At 37.3% G+C, this 16,936-nt stretch overlaps 1 pseudogene; it reads left to right on the plus strand.

Annotated features, from left to right (window-relative positions):
- Positions 1-11,169: 11,169 nt before the first annotated feature.
- On the plus strand, positions 11,170-12,621 carry LOC101715504 (tRNA-splicing endonuclease subunit Sen2 pseudogene; annotated as a pseudogene).
- The last annotated feature ends 4,315 nt before the right edge of the window (positions 12,622-16,936 follow it).

Below are 16,936 nucleotides of genomic sequence, written 5' to 3' on the forward strand. Positions count from 1 at the left end.
CAAGGCTCTGCCTGCTCATACTACCTCATTGGTAACAACTGAATTTGGAAGAGAGCACAAACAAACAACAGAGTTTCTCAAAAATTATTTTGCTCTATAATTCCTTTTGTTCATTACTCTTTATCTCTTTGTGTTAAGATTTTAAAAGAACAAATGAATTCAACAATTATAAACAAAACCAAACACTGAATAATAACTAGCAATGACTAAACACTATGTTTTCATCATCGTCTATTTTATTTTTATAAAGGTAATGGAAAGTAGAGCCTTCATGACTGGGATTACTGACCAAATAAATGATACTCCAAAGAAATATGTAGTCCCTTCTGCCATGTGAGGAGGCAGCAAGAAGGTGTGATCTATGAGCTATAAAGTGGATACTCACTAGACACGAACTTAGCTTTCATTTTAAAATTCTAAGCCACTAGAATTTTTTAAATTTTTTATATTTCTGTTCTTCTAAACAATCAAGTTTATGATATTTTATAGAAACACTGAGTATGATAGGTATTAAATATAATTTTTCCTTATTAACTAGCAAAACCTATCATTTTCCTTCAAAAATATGTATCTTTCTAATAACTAAACTTTCACCGGAAGTCACAAGATAGCAAAATAATCATAAATTTAAGAAATAATTCATTGAAATGATTTCCATTCAATCTCAGTTTCCACTAACTCACGGGATATTTATACATGTATACATGTTTGAATAAAATACATCAAATAGTTTGGTAAAGTTACATATGCAGGGCTAGCTAGGTTCTTAAGTCAATTTTGTCTCCTACAGCAATAGCAAAAGAAACTGCAAAAATTTCATAAATGCATGGAAATTGAACAACATACTCCTGAATATCCAATGGGTCACAGAGGAAATTAAAGAAGAAATCAGACAGTTCCTTCAATTAAATGACAATACAACATATCGGAATCTATGGAACACAATGAAAGCAGTCTTATGGAGGAAATTCATAGCAGTGAAAACTCACATTAGGAAAACAGAGTGAGCTCAATTACACAACCTGATGATGAGCCTCAAGCTTCTAGAAAAAGAAGAGCAGGAAAATTCAAAGCTCATACGAAGGAAAAAATTATAAAGATCAGGGCAGAAATCAATGCAATGGAGACTAAGAGACTGATACTAAAAATCAATGAAGTCAAGAGTTGGTTCTTTGAAAGAATAAACAAAATTGATGAAGCCATAGACAAACTTATAAGAAAAAGGAAAGAAAAGGCCCAAATCCATGCAATTAGGAATGAAAGGGAAGAAATTACAATGGACCCAGCAGAAATCCAGAGGGTCATCAATACCTACTTTAAGAACCTATACACCAGTAAGATGGAAAACACAGAAGAAATGGACAGATTCCTAGATATGTATGAATTACTAAAGTTGAATGAAGAAGACCTATTAATTCTAAAAGACCCAATATCAATCAATGAAATTGAAAATGTAATTAAAAATTTACCAATGAAGAAAAGCCCAGGTACTGATGGCTTCACTGCTGAATTCTACAAGACATTTAGAGAGGAACTACTGCCACTCCTGTTTAAACTCTTTAATGAAATTGAAAGGGAAATAATACTCCTGAATTCATTCCTGGAAGCAAGGGTCACCTTGATCCTCAAAGCACAGAAAGACTCAACTCAAAAAGAGAACTATAGGCCATTCTCACTACTGAACATAGATGCAAACATCGTTAATAAGATACTGGTGCACACAATGCAGAAGATCATCAAGAAGATCATATACCCTGACCAAGTGGGATTTATCCCAGGGATGCAGGGATGGCTCAACATATGCAAATCAATCAATGTAATACACTATATCAATAGAGCCAAAGACAAAAACCATATGATCATCTCAATAGATGCAGACAAAGCATTTGACAAAATCCAACATGCATTTATGATAAAAGCCCTACAAAAAAATTGGAATAGATGGTCTCTACCTCAATCTGATAAAAGCCATCTATGAAAAACCAACAGCCAATATCATACTAAATGGTCAAAAACTCAAATCCTTCACACTAAAATCAAGAACAAGACAAGGATGTCCACTATCACCACTCCTGTTCAATATAGTTTTGGAAACATTAGCCATGCCAATTAGACAAGAGAAAGAAATAAAAGGAATAAAGATAGGAAATGGAGAAGTCAAATTGTCTTTATTTGCAGATGACGTGATACTCTATATAGAAGACCTCAAGAACTCCACCAAAAGTCTTCTAGACCTAATAACCAAATTCAGCAAAGTAGCTGGTTACAAGGTCAACACACAAAAATCAATAGCTTTCCTCTACATGAAAAACAGACTAACTAAGAGAGAAATAGGGCAAATAATTCCTTTCACAATAGCATCCAAAAAAACTGAACTATCTAGGAATCAACCTAACAAACGAAATCAAAGACCCCTTCTCTGAAAACTATGGCACTCTGAAAAGAGAGATTGAAAACGATATCAGAAAATGGAAAGACATCCCTTGCTCCTGGGAAGGAAGGATCAACATAGTGAAAATGGCCATACTTCCAAAACTGCTATATAGATTCAATGCAATCCCAATTGAAATCCCAGCAGCGTACTTCACGTACCTTGTGAGAACACTCCAAAACTTCATTTGGAACAAGAAGAGACCTAGAATAGCAAAAGCAACTCTAAGTAACAGAGACATGGCAGGGATATTACAACCCCCAACTTGAAACTATACTTCAAAGCTATTGTGATAAAAACAGCATGGTACTGGCAAAAGAAACAGACCTGAGGACGAGTGGAACAGATTAGAAGATATAGAAATAACTCCAGACACACTCATTCACCTCATCTTTGACAAAGGACCCAAACACCCTCACTGGATGAAAGATAGCCTCTTTAATAAATGGTGCTGGAGAAATTGGGTTTCAACTTGCCAAAGACTAAAACTAGACTTATATCTCTCACCATGCACTAAACTAAAATCAAAATGGATTAAAGATCTAAATATTAAAACAGAAATGCTGAACCACCTGAAACAGGGGTTAGTTAGAACTCTTGAAGACATCAGTGTAGGAAAAGATTTTATGAACAAAACCTCAGTTGCCCATGAACTAGCACAAATAATCCGTGAACTAGCACAACAAGTGGGATCTCTTCTTACTAAAAAGCTTCTACACAGCAAGAGAAACCACCAGCAGTGTGAAGAGACAACCCACAGTGTGGGAAAAAATTTTCACCAGTGGTCCCTTAGACAAAGGTCTACTATCTCAAATTTATAAAGAACTTAAAAAAAAAAAAAATCAGACCTCTCAAATTTAAAGACCCAATCTGAAAATGCCCTTCTGAAATGAACAGACATTTCTCACACAAAGAAGTAGAAATAGCAAATAAACATATGAAAAAATGTTCAATATCACTGGTCATTGGAGAGATGCAAATGAAAACAATACTGAGACTCCACCTCACCCCAGAAAGAATGTTTACTATCAAGAAATCAACCAGTAACAAATGCTGGCCAGGCTGTGGGTAAAGAGGAACACTACTCCACTGCTGGTGGGAGGGTAGACTGGTGCAACCACTGTGGAAATCAGTATGGACATACCTCAAAGAACTAGGACTGGAAATCCCATTTGACCCAGCTCTTCCCCTTCTGGATATTTTCCCCCAAAAATTAAAAGAATCATACCACAGTGCTATATGTGCACCCATGTTCAGAGCAGCACAGTTTGTAACAGCTAAAACTCGGAAACAGCCCAAATGCCCATCAACTGGAGACTGGATAAAGAAAATGTGGGGTTTTTAAAAATAAAATAGAGTACTATTCCGCCATACAAAATGAGAAATTGGATATTTATAGCTAAAATGGATGCACATTGAGGCTATACTTTTAAGTGAAATAGGACACACATGTGTAAATACCATCTCTAGTGTACAGAAACTGAAAGTGTAAATAAGGACTAAAATGTATAATAGATAATGTGAAATAGGAAGAAAAAGGTCAAAGGGGAAGGGGTCAGGAAAGGAAAGAAGGGAATGGAATTAATATGAGAATTTTTTTAAAAAGAAGCAAAGTCTCTGTAAATAAGGAGGGATGCAGGAGTTGAAGAGAGGGCAGGGGAAGGGAGAAAAATAATAAAGAAATAATTAAATAAATCCTTAAAAAATGGAAAAGAATGGAGGGCCAGGAGGACAGTGATCAAAGATCAGACCAGGACATAAATTATAGTTGTTATTCAATTATTATAAGTATTTTAAATCACTAATGATTTATGAACACATTTTTGGGTAGAAAATTATATTTTAGATCATATTGGAGAAGAGTATGAATAGTATGAAAAAAAGAGAAAGGGTGAAACTCAGAAAGAAATAAAAGCCCCCCCAAATTAGTCATTAGATATGTACCTAGTTATGATGGTTTCATTAAGACTATTTATTATTTCACAAAAGCTTATTACTATTCTCTCTAGGCCTTCATTTTTCCAAATTAAATAGTTTTGCCTTTTTGTTTTCAAAAAAAAAAAAAAATTGTCTCCTAAAATACTTGTTCATTTACAAACTATCAACTAGAAAATGCGGTGCCTCTGTTGGAAAATATGTACTCCTGAGTATAATATCATGCTGAGTATATCACACTTTTTATAAACATTTCATTAAAGTTCTCCTATGTTATTCCTATCTACTTCTCTACCTCTCTACATATCTAATTATCTATCTATCTATCTACTTATAGATATTCCTATATAGCTTTATTAAGATCTATGAGAGAATTTCTGTGTATTTTCACATATAAAACCTATAAATATGTACATATACTATAAGCCATATATGTGCCATTGGACCTTTACCTTTACTTAGGTTCCTTTCAGTGTTTTTTGCTTGCATAACATGAAAGTTATGAATAACTTTTCATTGAACTAGTCAGCTTAGATATGCTGTATGGATTGGAAGATGCAGGTGCACCAATTATGCACATGTATAGTGGTGAGAATCCAAACATGCATGCTTGACTACTCATGCACAGATATGGAAATATGTCTGTGAAGCAAAAGGGTCTCAGCATCTTCCCCATGAACTGTAGCTCTCATTAATTAAAACCATTTACTCTGTTTGAAAATGTCATCAATCTAATGATTATGTGTTTCAGGTCCAGCTGTCTAGTCATGGCAGAGTGTGAGGTTAAAAAACCTCAAATAATAAAAAATAAACTTGCTAACACTGTGGCAGAGTTCATTCCAATGTGGAGACATTCCTTTGGAATTGCATTTTGGGTTTGTGATTTAATTTCTGGGCACAGTTACAATATCTGGCAAAGCATCGTATATTCAATCCTCTTTGAGAAAAAAATATTTAATTTATAGTTTCTTTCCTTCATGCTATTGTTCTCCACCGTGGCATATTCCAGCAGCATGGATTGATGAAATCTTGCCAAAGAATTTTGTTGTAACTCTCCTTTGCCAATAAACTCAGCCAGATCCAGAAAAAAAAATTGTGCTCTTACTTTCCAGTTTCACATTGCAAGCAGCAGTCATTGTTCAATTGCCCCTAACATATTGCTAACTAGAAAGCTTAACTTAGTAGGAGAAAAAAACAATCACTAAGAAAATAGTGAAGTTAAAGTAACTTGTTTATATACATCAGAGCTTTTGTATCACACAGAAAGAAAATAATTTTTAAACCTTGTCTTTTGTTCAAAAATAGAATATTTGCAGAAATGGTTTGAACACAGTGACTTATATCACAATCCAAAAAGTACTAATTAACTATCTGAAAATTGAGAATGAAATCTTTGACTATAAAAACTGATGTTTAAAGACAGTTATCTATAATGAATTTAATGAAATTGTTCATTTCAGCTGGCAAACTTCAAAAGGTACAGTCAAATTGTGCCACTGAACAAACTGGAAACCCAAAATCCCAGAGACTTGTGAAAAAAAAACTTGGAGTGTTGCACAGCTCTTTCCTTGGAAAAGGTCAAGGTAAGTGTAGTGGCACAGTCTTAGGGACTGTTGAGGAAGGCCTGTGAGTACTCAGGTCTCCAGGATCTCTGGTACCTCCTGTGCTGGTGTCTTCAGGACCTTTTGATTTCCTACAGTCTCTGTGGCTTTCTCTTTAAGATAGTACTTGTCAGGTTGCCTTCAGAGCAGTCAAGCATTCCTCTCTAACAAGCTAGATGTACACAGGTATCCATGAAGGAAAACCTCCTACTATTTAGCAGGATTTAAAAGAGTCAGAAGAGAAGTGATGATCTGAGAACAAAAGAAGCACTGTAGATGGTAGGGAAAGGATCCAGTTGTTTGACAAGAAGATGCTCCTTTTTAGGTAAGTGTATTAGTTACTTTTCAATGGCTGTGACAGAATACGTGATACCTGCAACTGAAAGATTTTTTCAGAAGTTTCAGGAGACTGTCTGCTAACTGGAAAGCAGAAACAGGATGGCAGAGAGACCTGGTAGAGAAAAACTGCTTAACTCAATGGTGGCCAGAAGCAGAGAGAATAGGAAGAGAGTCAGGAAGAGATACATCCTTTCTAAAGGGACAATCCCAGTGAACTGCCTCTTCCCACTGGGCCCTACCTCAGCTGTGAATGAACTCATTAATGGATAGCTATCAATGAATTTAATGGTTCTATGATTTAACTGTCTTCTGAAAGCCCCACTTCTGACTGTGAGTCTTTGGGGAACATTGTAGATCAAATTCATAAAAGTAAACACTTGAAACTTAATGTTAATATTATTCTTGCATTAATTTTATTAGATATACTTTTAAAACTCTCCTATAAATCATCCGATCACATAAATGAACACCTAGATACAACCCATAGCTCATTGGGATAAAAAAAAAACTCTCACAAGGATGAACAAAAAAAAGAGAAATGAAATCTGATTCTATGAATAGTTGATTGTTGGAGAAAAAAAAAGGAACCAGAAATACTTGCACAGCAAGGTAAGAGCAATTTGGGTAAACAGAAGAGCATAACACACTAGAGGAAAGAGAGACCTGAGAGGACAGTATGGTCCCAGCACACCACGGTTTTCTCACAACGCACTGTGTGCATTAGAAATGATTATCCACATAGAGATTGGATTCGTATAGTTTGAATTACATGGACTGTACATAATTCACTCAATTTTCATTATGACATAATAGAAGAATTTGTTTTACTTAAACTATTTTTTCCTTGCTTAAGAATAAAATACAACAGCAGAGATTTCTAGTTCCAGGGGGTTTTTAAGCAAGCGTTTCTCTCCAATTCTCTCCAAAATGATGGAAGAAATGTAGATATATTTACTATTTTCAGAAAACTGGGAAGAGTGCTATGCACAGGTCTTCAATATAAAGAATTTCTGCAAGTAATAAGGCAGAGAAAATTAGGTAGAGGATGATGTGATTACAGATTTATCATCTCTCCATGTGATAAAATACTGTAGGAGATAGGTCAGGATCTGGAACAAAATCTTACAAATCCTCCAAAAGTGATAAGCTGAATAGAAATTGGAAGGACTACAGTGACACAAGGGTGTAGGAAATGCAAACCCTACTTCTAACTTCAGGAACAAAATATGTTCTGTGACTCTGTGCTTGTAGTTGCAATGAACAGTGTGCAGAGTAAAGTGGAGATCCCAGCAGGGAAGACTACAAATGAAAGCACTCAAGTCAGTCAAAGTCTTTCCCCACTTGCACAGAAATGCTTATTGGAATGGCTCACCAGCCTGCTAACATCACTGAGGATGTTTTTCCTTTGAGCATATAATGAACATCAAGATGGACTGAGACAAAGGTGGACTGAGACTCTAAACCAGTTGTTCACCAGTGAGGCTGGACTCTACCAGAAAGGCAACAATGATCCAGGAGGGTATAGGAATAAAACTTTAGAACTTTTGTTTGGATTAATTGTATTTGAGAGAGTCTGTATGTATGTATATATGTATAAAAGTTTAGATATTGCAATACAAAAGTTTGAAAGCTAAAATTTTAAAGTGATTGCTCATCATTTTTGGTGGAAACACTTCATTCCTCCTATAATATAATATGTTCTAACAATATCTCTACTCAGAGAACATCTTCAGCATTGGAGAAGAGATTCTTAAATTTGTATCACCTTTGAAGACAATTTACTCCAAGATGTGCCCCAAAGTTCACCTTGACGACATGGTAGGAGGTCTATATGGTTAGCCATATTATATTAATCAAAGTCCTGCTGTAGTCCTTCAGAACAAAGGCTGCATAAACTAAGCGTCAAGTTTGTAAGATCAATCTCCAGTCCCTTCCTCCTCCTCCACTATTCCTGGGCATGCTGTGAAATGGTGAATATAGTGGCATAATGTATAATGCATTTTAAGGACCAATTATCCAGTTGACATCCCTTGCCTCGCATATTGTCACATATTGTAAAAATTCTAGCTGAGGTCTGAGCCACATTCATGCATTTTTGGACTGATCTTGATGTTCACTTTTAATCATAGGAGAGAAAGAGTCATAAGAACATCAGTAATCTAAGGATATATTACAACTGTGATGTAACCCAGGTTGTAACAAAGCTTTTATGTTCACATGTTTCTGGGAATAAATCTTATCCTATAAGAATACTTGCACAGCCGGGGATTTAGCTCAGTGGCTTTGCTGCCAGGTATGCAAGTGCAAGGACTGAAGTTCGAGCCCTGGTACAAAAAAAGAAAAAAGAAAAAAAAAGAAAAAGACTACTTGCTTCTGTCTCTCAAGTGTTTGGCTGGTTCAGTGTAATTATGCACAATTTTCTCTATTTTTTTCAGGGTCCAGCAACCCCTTAGAGTCCTAGAGTGGCAGTGAATCATCAGGAGGGAGTTGGAGCGATCACATCACATCACATTACATCACTGACGTCTTGGTAAGGCAGTGCTGCCTCTCACTGTGAAGGTGGCTCCTTCATGCCAGGGCTGTTCTTTCCTTCTGATGATGCCTCAGGTTATGGCATTGAAAGTTTCCTGTCAGTGATGCTCTCATTATGTTTTTGGCCAGAGATCACTTTCAAGCTAGGTGAAAGCATCTAGTCCCCTGAACCTCCCTTCACAGCTCATTCTATTTCCCTCACTTAAAATGCTCATATTATCTGTTCTCATATGGATACTAGTTCATAGTTTGATTTTTTCTAATATTCTGCTTCAGTGCTTATATGAAAGATTTTTACTTTCATCAGAAAAGATTCCATAGCAAGTTTTCGGATTTTATTTTATCTCCTTACGTGCTAAAGAGCTGCCTATTTTCATATAGTACACTGGTGTACACTCTTCCCTTGGAGGGAAAGCCAATGTTTTTCATTCCTGTAAATCACATTTTGATAAAAATATCTCTCACTCTCATTTTCTGTCTCATCATTTGTCTCCTTCTCCAGCCTCCTCTTCTGTCCTCTCTATTCACATGCCCTCTGCTCTTTCCCCCACATATTCTCTTTCATCAAAACCTTATCTAGAAGATGATGGAGCTCCAGGACAGAATGAGTCTGAATTCATGAATTATCATTGAGAGGTGAGCAATGCAAGAGAGCTACCAACTAAGAACTGTGGCATGGAGAAACGGGTAAGCAAAGGAAACTACCAGACTTAGGAAATGGCATAGAGTTGGCTCTTCTGTCTCATATAATTTCCTTTCATGAATCAATTCTAATATTCTTTATTCAAGCCTTTTATTTAATTGATATATTATAATGCTACAGTTTTAGTATTTTGAGATTGGTATTTTATACCTACCTATTCACATTATCTTCTTCATTTACTTCTGTAACTTTATGTCAAAGAAAATCATTTTTCTAGATTTAATAATTAATAGTACGCATGAGCAACTGATCTCATCTTATATTTCCTAATATTATTTTTTGCATATTTTATCTATTATTACTATATATAATATTAATTCATTTTAGCATATAAAACCAGAATTTACTCATAATTTATTGCTGCAATCTACACCTTTATGTAAAAATGACATGATATATTTATTGGTTCTTTGATTAATGGAAGTTGGGAGTTCTTACTGAGCCACAGTGTAACCACCTCTTTGTACCTAGGCTTGATGCAGATAAAATATCTTTTAGGAATTTTTATTCATATCTTCCTAACTATTAAAGAATAAATGTCATTTTATGAGATTAAATGTCACATTTCCTCTTTTATTACATTCTTGTTAAACCTTTAATTTATTTATTGATCATGTCACGTATCTCAAGTTTCTTTTACTAACAAAATTTTCTACACTATTTGTCTTTCTCATATTGGATGTTCGTCATTTATATATTCTTATCATTAATCTTTTTTATTTGAAGATATTTAATTGATAAAGATTGACTGTACTCAATGTATTCGATGTCATTATTTGAAATATATAAACACTGTGTAATGATTACTGCAATCAATCTAATTAACACATCCTTACTATCCATGTATACAGTATATCCCCAAAACTTCAGAGTGAAGGAAAAAGAAGTTGATCACAGGGTAGTAAATAATTTTTAATAAGCTTCCAATTTCTCTCATCTTGATGCAGTTTCTATTCTTTATGATAAATGTAAATGCCAACCAGTTTTTATTTGATAGTATTGATTTCCTTCATCTTTCAATTCATTATTAGAACATGAATTACCTTCTTTAAAATATTTCTCTACACAAATTTCAACAAGTTGGTTTCTTATATTACATTTGGATGTGTTAAATTTACCTATTTGACATCACATTTCCATCCTATCAATTTCTATTTTTATTGTTTTCCTTTTCTTAGATTATTTGAATTTATTCTACTGATCTTTTCAACTCCTTACCTGGAGTATTTAGCTTATTGATTTTCTATGTATTTCTCTCAGAATACATACAGGCAGCCGCAACAGTGAAACTACAGAGACTCACAAAGAGGACTTTCAGAACTGCTTCAGAAAGTGTCAAGCATGGTTGAATAATTGTGTTTGAAGTGAGAAGGAGTATTTAGAGAATTAATAGCAATGTGTCTTTTAATGTATTTTTTAAAAAATTAAACCTTCAACTTATTTTTTGCTCACACATCATATATCTCGAGTTTCTAAGATGTTATCTGACACATATTACGTCTTCAAGAAAAACTTTTAGGGCCGAGGGATCCGCCCCCAGGCGGTGTTGCCGGGTGACGGCGAGCACGTGGACCGAGGCAGACCACAGTGCTTCCCAAGACGGGATATAAATGATCAGAGTATTATTAACCGTTTCTTTAAAGAGCTCTTGCCCTTGAGGGATGGCGGAGGCTGTGTTCCATGCCCCAAAGAGGAAAAGAAGAGCGTATGAGAGCTATGAGTCTCCTCTGCCAATCCCACTTGGTCAGGACCCAGGTCCTCAGAAGGAATTCAGAGCATTCCGTGCCGAGATGATCGACAACCACGTGCTTGTGCGGAGCCCTGCAGACATGGGGCAGCTGTATGGGAAAGGCTATTTTGGAAAAGGCAACCTCTCAAGAAGCCGGCCCAGCTTCTCAGTGTCGGACCCCAAGCTGGCTGCTGAATGGAAAGATGTGGAGACAAACATGCCCATCATCCCTTCAGAGAAGTACCAGCATCGTCGGTCGTGGACAGCAGATCTCCTTTGCAGACAGGGTCAGGATGAGAGCACCGTGTGCCGAGTCCTTGAGGAGTAAACAAGGCCACTTGAGCATCTGGGCAGAGAGAGCAGTGCAGAGGGGCGACCTCGGGCTGGGCTCATGGCAGAGACAGGGGGACTTCTGGGGATGGATGGAGCCTCTGGAACCACGAAGGAGACAGGAAAGCCTGGCCTGGGCTCTGGGCCTGGCCCACTGGCTGCAGCCAGCTTCGGACAGTGCACAGGAGAGGACCCAGCACCTGCGTCCCGGGTCTCCAGCTGTGTACTGGATGCGCTTAGCCCACTGTGTGGCCTTCTGCCTCTGGACAGCAGCCTCCATGCCAGAGAGAGGGAGCCTGGCCCCGAGTTTGTGCTGGTGGAGGAGGGAGCGAACGGCAGGAGCAAGGGGGAAGACACCCAGGCAGTGGAGGAGGTGAAGAGCATAAAGTTGGTGCAAAGGAAGAGATTAATATGCAGAAGAAACCCCTATAGGATCTTCGAGTATCTGCAGCTCGGCCTGGAAGAGGCTTTCTTCCTAGTCTGTGCGCTGGGGTGTCTGAGTGTCTACTATGAGAAGGAACCCCTGACGATCGTGAAGCTCTGGTAGGCGTTCACGGCAATTCACCCCACATTCAGGACGACCTACGGGGCCTACCACTACTTCCGGAGCAAAGACTGGGTGCCCAAGACGGGGCTCAAGTATGGGACAGATCTGCTGCTATATCGGAAAGGCACTCCCTTCTACCATGCAAGCTATTCTGTCATCGTGGAGCTCGTGGATAAGCGCTTCACCGGCCCCCTCCGCAGACCTTCCACTTGGAAGTCACTGGCCACCCTCAGTAGAGTTTCTGGCAATGTCTCCAAGGAACTTATGCTGTGCCACTTGATTAAACCCTCCACCATGACAGATGAAGACATGAAGTTCCCAGAATGTCTGAGGAGAATCAAGGTCCAGGAGGTGATTCTCAGTCGGTGGGTGTCTTCCCGAGAGAGAAGTGACCAAGACGAACTGTAGCGACCCAGCCTCGGCCCTCCTGTTCCATCAAGAGCCAGGTTCTGGGCGAGGTAGAAAGCCATTCCACTGGGATCACCCATTAATTGTTTGAAAGGGGACAATGATCTCAGCACCAGAAAACTGGTCATATTGTAAAAGACAAAGTTACAGCAGTCAGGGGTGGAACTCAAGAATGCGAACTTAGCCTGCACAAGGCCCTGGGCTCCGTCCCTAACACGGAAACAATAAAAGATGAGATTACACAGAAAAGGAAAGAGAGGCCTGTGCTGGGACTACAGATTCTATCCTCAAGCCAGCCACAGACCTCCGACTGAGCCCGAGCTTTCTGCCCCTGTCCTCACCCAGGCATCAGAGGTGACGACCTGACTGCACAGAGGATTCCCCTTCAATGAAGGGGGTTTGCTCTCAAGTTTACCTGTAGATGGGACAGCACTGTACAGTTTATAAAACACCTTTGTACGTAGGTATCTCTTGCTGCCCACATCTAATCTATTCCAGAGAGGGCATCAGAGGACAGATTCAGGGACCACCAGACCCCGTGTTCCCATTACTTCAAATGGAAAATACACCAGCATGTCTCAGCTTTTCCAAGGACTTCAACCACTGAGGCATACACAGAGTTATATTGTGTCAGAGGCAGCTTCAATCTGTGACTGCTTTATCGTGAGAACAAATATCCTTGATGTATTAACAGTGAATTTGATGGGTGTGGACCCTAAATTCAGGGTGCTGGAATTCACATCTCTGATCTGCCATGTACAAGTGTGGTCTGGGAAGTCGGCAGTACAGCTCGTCATCTCATCCGGAAACTGCATGGTCACATTTCTGGTGCTAGAGACATCATGTGAAGAAAATGATAAATGAATGCAAACTGAACATGGACATAGTGTGTCTACAGAAACGATGGCTGTTATTTTCATTATTTTGCAGTTCCTCATACATGTGACTTGGGACACCTAATGCAGTTCTCTTAATAATTTATCAACCCTGTCCCTACCCAAGGAGAAAAGATATAAAAATTACCAAAATGTGGCATATATTTGCGATCTGTGTTGAAAGAACTCATGGGATGTTAGGTCTCTTCCTTAACGTGCCCAAGGCAGCGATATGCATCACTGAGTCTTAGTGTAGTCACGTCAGGGTAACCAGCCTTTCTGAGCACAGTTCATTATCAATTAGCAGAGACATAGTGTTAAAAATTGTTTTTTTTTTCCTTCAGGCTCTGAACTTCCTATTTATTTATTTAGCAGCACTGGGGCTTGAACCCAGGGCCTTCCCACTGAGCTACGTCCCCAGCCCTTCTTTCTTGTTTGAAGACAAAGTCTCACCAGGTTGCCCAGACTGGGCTTAAATTTGTGATGCTCCTGCCTCAGCCACCGCACCTGACGGTGTCTTCATTTTAGAATTTTGGAAGCTAAAGTGGGAAGAAGTTAACAACTTGGGAGTGGCAGAGACTGGGCAGGAAAGCAAACCATCTCCCTCCACCACCCCGATCTCAGGAAGTTGTGGGTGCTGTACAGAACCATTGTTAAAATAGAGTCAAGGTGAATCCATTTTAAGGCTTCTGTTTCAGGTTTTATTTAAAGACCCCAACTTTCCAGCTTTCATCTGTCTTCCATTGAAGAAATATTTCTCCAGATTTACAAGGTCTAATCATAAAAATTGTACTACAAATTTCCTGATCTTTCTGTGTAAAATGCACACATTTTCATTAATTCCAGCCTTATAAATATGAGGTACATTGTAAAATATTTCTAGTCACATTCAAAAAATTACACATATGAAAATTAAGAGTGAGGGGATGAATTTCTGCTTGACCCTTTAGACCATGTAGGTCCCTAATGTAAGCCATGAAGGAAAGGCAGCAGCTTTAAAGACTCACATACAAGTGGTAACCATTTAAAAATTCAGCTGTGGTAGATACTTGGTCAAAGTATGAGAGAATGCGGATTACCTAAATAGAAGATTGTATGGCACTATCAGAAATGTTAAACCTTTTTGTAAAATAAATTTTATTGGTACACGTTTTACATAATGAGACATAATGATCACATTCACCATAGGGAATTTGTTCCTGTACATAATATATCTTAATTCTCTTTTTTCCCATTCCCCTCCCTTCTCGTCAACCTTTTTTCCCCTCTCCCCTTAGAAAACTGTGTTTCTTTTGTTTTCCTTCCATTCTTTTTTATTTTAATCTCTAGTTTTAATCTCACTTTTTTAAATCTCTAGTCCCTCCTTTCCCTTTCTCTTCCCACCTCCCTTGTTCCACTTGAACATTTTCTTGCTACTTTCCAATGTCTTTTATCCATTTTGATCCTTATTTACCCTCTGGGCTTTTCACACAAAAGAAAGAGTGCGCTATTTAAACTTGTGGCTCTGATTTCACTTAAAATTATGTTCTCAAGGTGCATCCATTTTCCTAAAAGTGTCTCAAGTTTATCTTTCTTTATGGCTGAGTAGTACTCCATTGTATATAAAAACCACATCTTCTTTATCCATTCATCTGTTGATGGGCATCTGGGCTATTTCCAAGATTTAGCTATTACAAATTCTGCTACTATAAACATGGGTGCACATATATCACTATGTTATGATGCTTTTAACTTTTTCAGGAAGATACCTAGAAGGGGAACAGTTGGGTCAAATGGAACCTCTAGTTTTAGTTTTTTGAGGAATCTCCATACTGATTTACACATTGGTTATACCAGTATACACTCCCTCCTACAGTGAAGAAGGGTTCTTTTTCCCCACAGCCTCACTAGCATTTGTTATTGGTTAATTTCTTGATGATAACTATTTCTAGAGTGAGATGGAATCTCAGTGTTGCTTTAATTTGCATTTCTCAAATTATTTCTTCATCTGAGAAATGTCTATTCATTTTAGATGCCCATTTTTGGATTGTGTCTTTAAATTAGGGGGGAGTCTGATTTTTTTTGAGTTCTTGATATGTTCTAGATATTAGTCCTTTGTCTGAGAAACACCTGGTAAAATATTTTTCTTGTTCTGTGGGTTGTCTGTTCACTCTGTTGGTGTTTTCTTTTGCTGTGTAAAAGTTTTTTAATAAAATGAGACCCCAGTTGTTAAAAAAAAAGAAAAAGAAAAACTTTTAAATGGAAGAAATGGTTGAAAGCTCTTAGAAATATTGGATAAATATGTGAATAAAGAATTTATAAACAAGACATAGCCAATAAAAACAAATGGAAGAATGTCCATGTACTCCAGAGGAAAGAAGAAAAGTCAAATAAATTAAAAGAAAATAATTTTATCCAGTCAGACTAATGAGTCACATAAATAATGATAATAACTATGTTATGGCAATGATGTAGCTGATGACAATAACTCCATGTAGCAGCTATGGATTAATTCTCATACAGAGCTCATGAGAGTTGGAAACTCTCCTTTTTGCATGGCTTTCTGTCTTTGAATTTAACACTGCTGCATAATGAAAAATGGATAGCTAGAACCAACTAGGACTCAGACTGGTATGATGTCACCAGTTCCAAACCATTCTGTGAAACACCAGGGGAACTGATTTCACTTTTTCTCAGTCTAGAGTTTCTTCCTGGCAGTGGTGTTATCAGACAGAATGGTGAGGTCCTTTGAAGGGAAAGCTGTTCTCATTAATAATTTATGTGGACTTTTAATTCACTGAAAGACGTAATAGGTACTCAAATACTTCCTTGCTTATGGGCTAAAATGATTCTGCTCTACATACTCGCAAATTTCTCCTCCATGACACTATTCCTTTTCTGGTGTACTGAATTCAGTCACTCTTTCTCAAGGAGTCCTTCAGGTTTTAGCCAACAAGGCCACATTTCTTAACATTACTTTGGAAAATATATGTTTCATATTATACATGTATATATATATATATATATATACACACACACACACATATATAGTCATTACTATACAATAATTAACACAAGACACATAACCCATATTCCAATTCATAAACAGTTTAGTTTAAAATGAACCATCTGCTTTATTTAGATAAATTTCTAAAGTGTAAGAATGTATATATGATGTATGTAATATAATATATATTACATATATTATATATATGACATTATATATACATATATAACCATTATAATATGTGGAAATAACTAAGCTGTTATTTTATTTATACTCCAACAAAGATTCAGTGACCTACACATTTCCCTAATTTGAATAACTTCATAAAATATTAATCTATTAAGACTATGAATACTATATTCATTTCCTTTAAAACATATACTACTTCTGAATTTCTTGTCCAGTTACTATTATTCATCACTTAAACATTTTCTTTGCTGTTAATCTTTTTTGTCAGTCTTGGAGATTGAATTAAAGGCCCACATACTGAACTCCATCCCCAGTTCCCCAGCCCTTTCTT

The sequence above is a fragment of the Heterocephalus glaber genome, unplaced genomic scaffold (assembly GCF_053883595.1).
Source record: "Heterocephalus glaber isolate CG9 unplaced genomic scaffold, H.glaber_assembly_v1.0 deba00001481, whole genome shotgun sequence".
NCBI classification, from domain to species: domain Eukaryota; kingdom Metazoa; phylum Chordata; class Mammalia; order Rodentia; family Bathyergidae; genus Heterocephalus; species Heterocephalus glaber.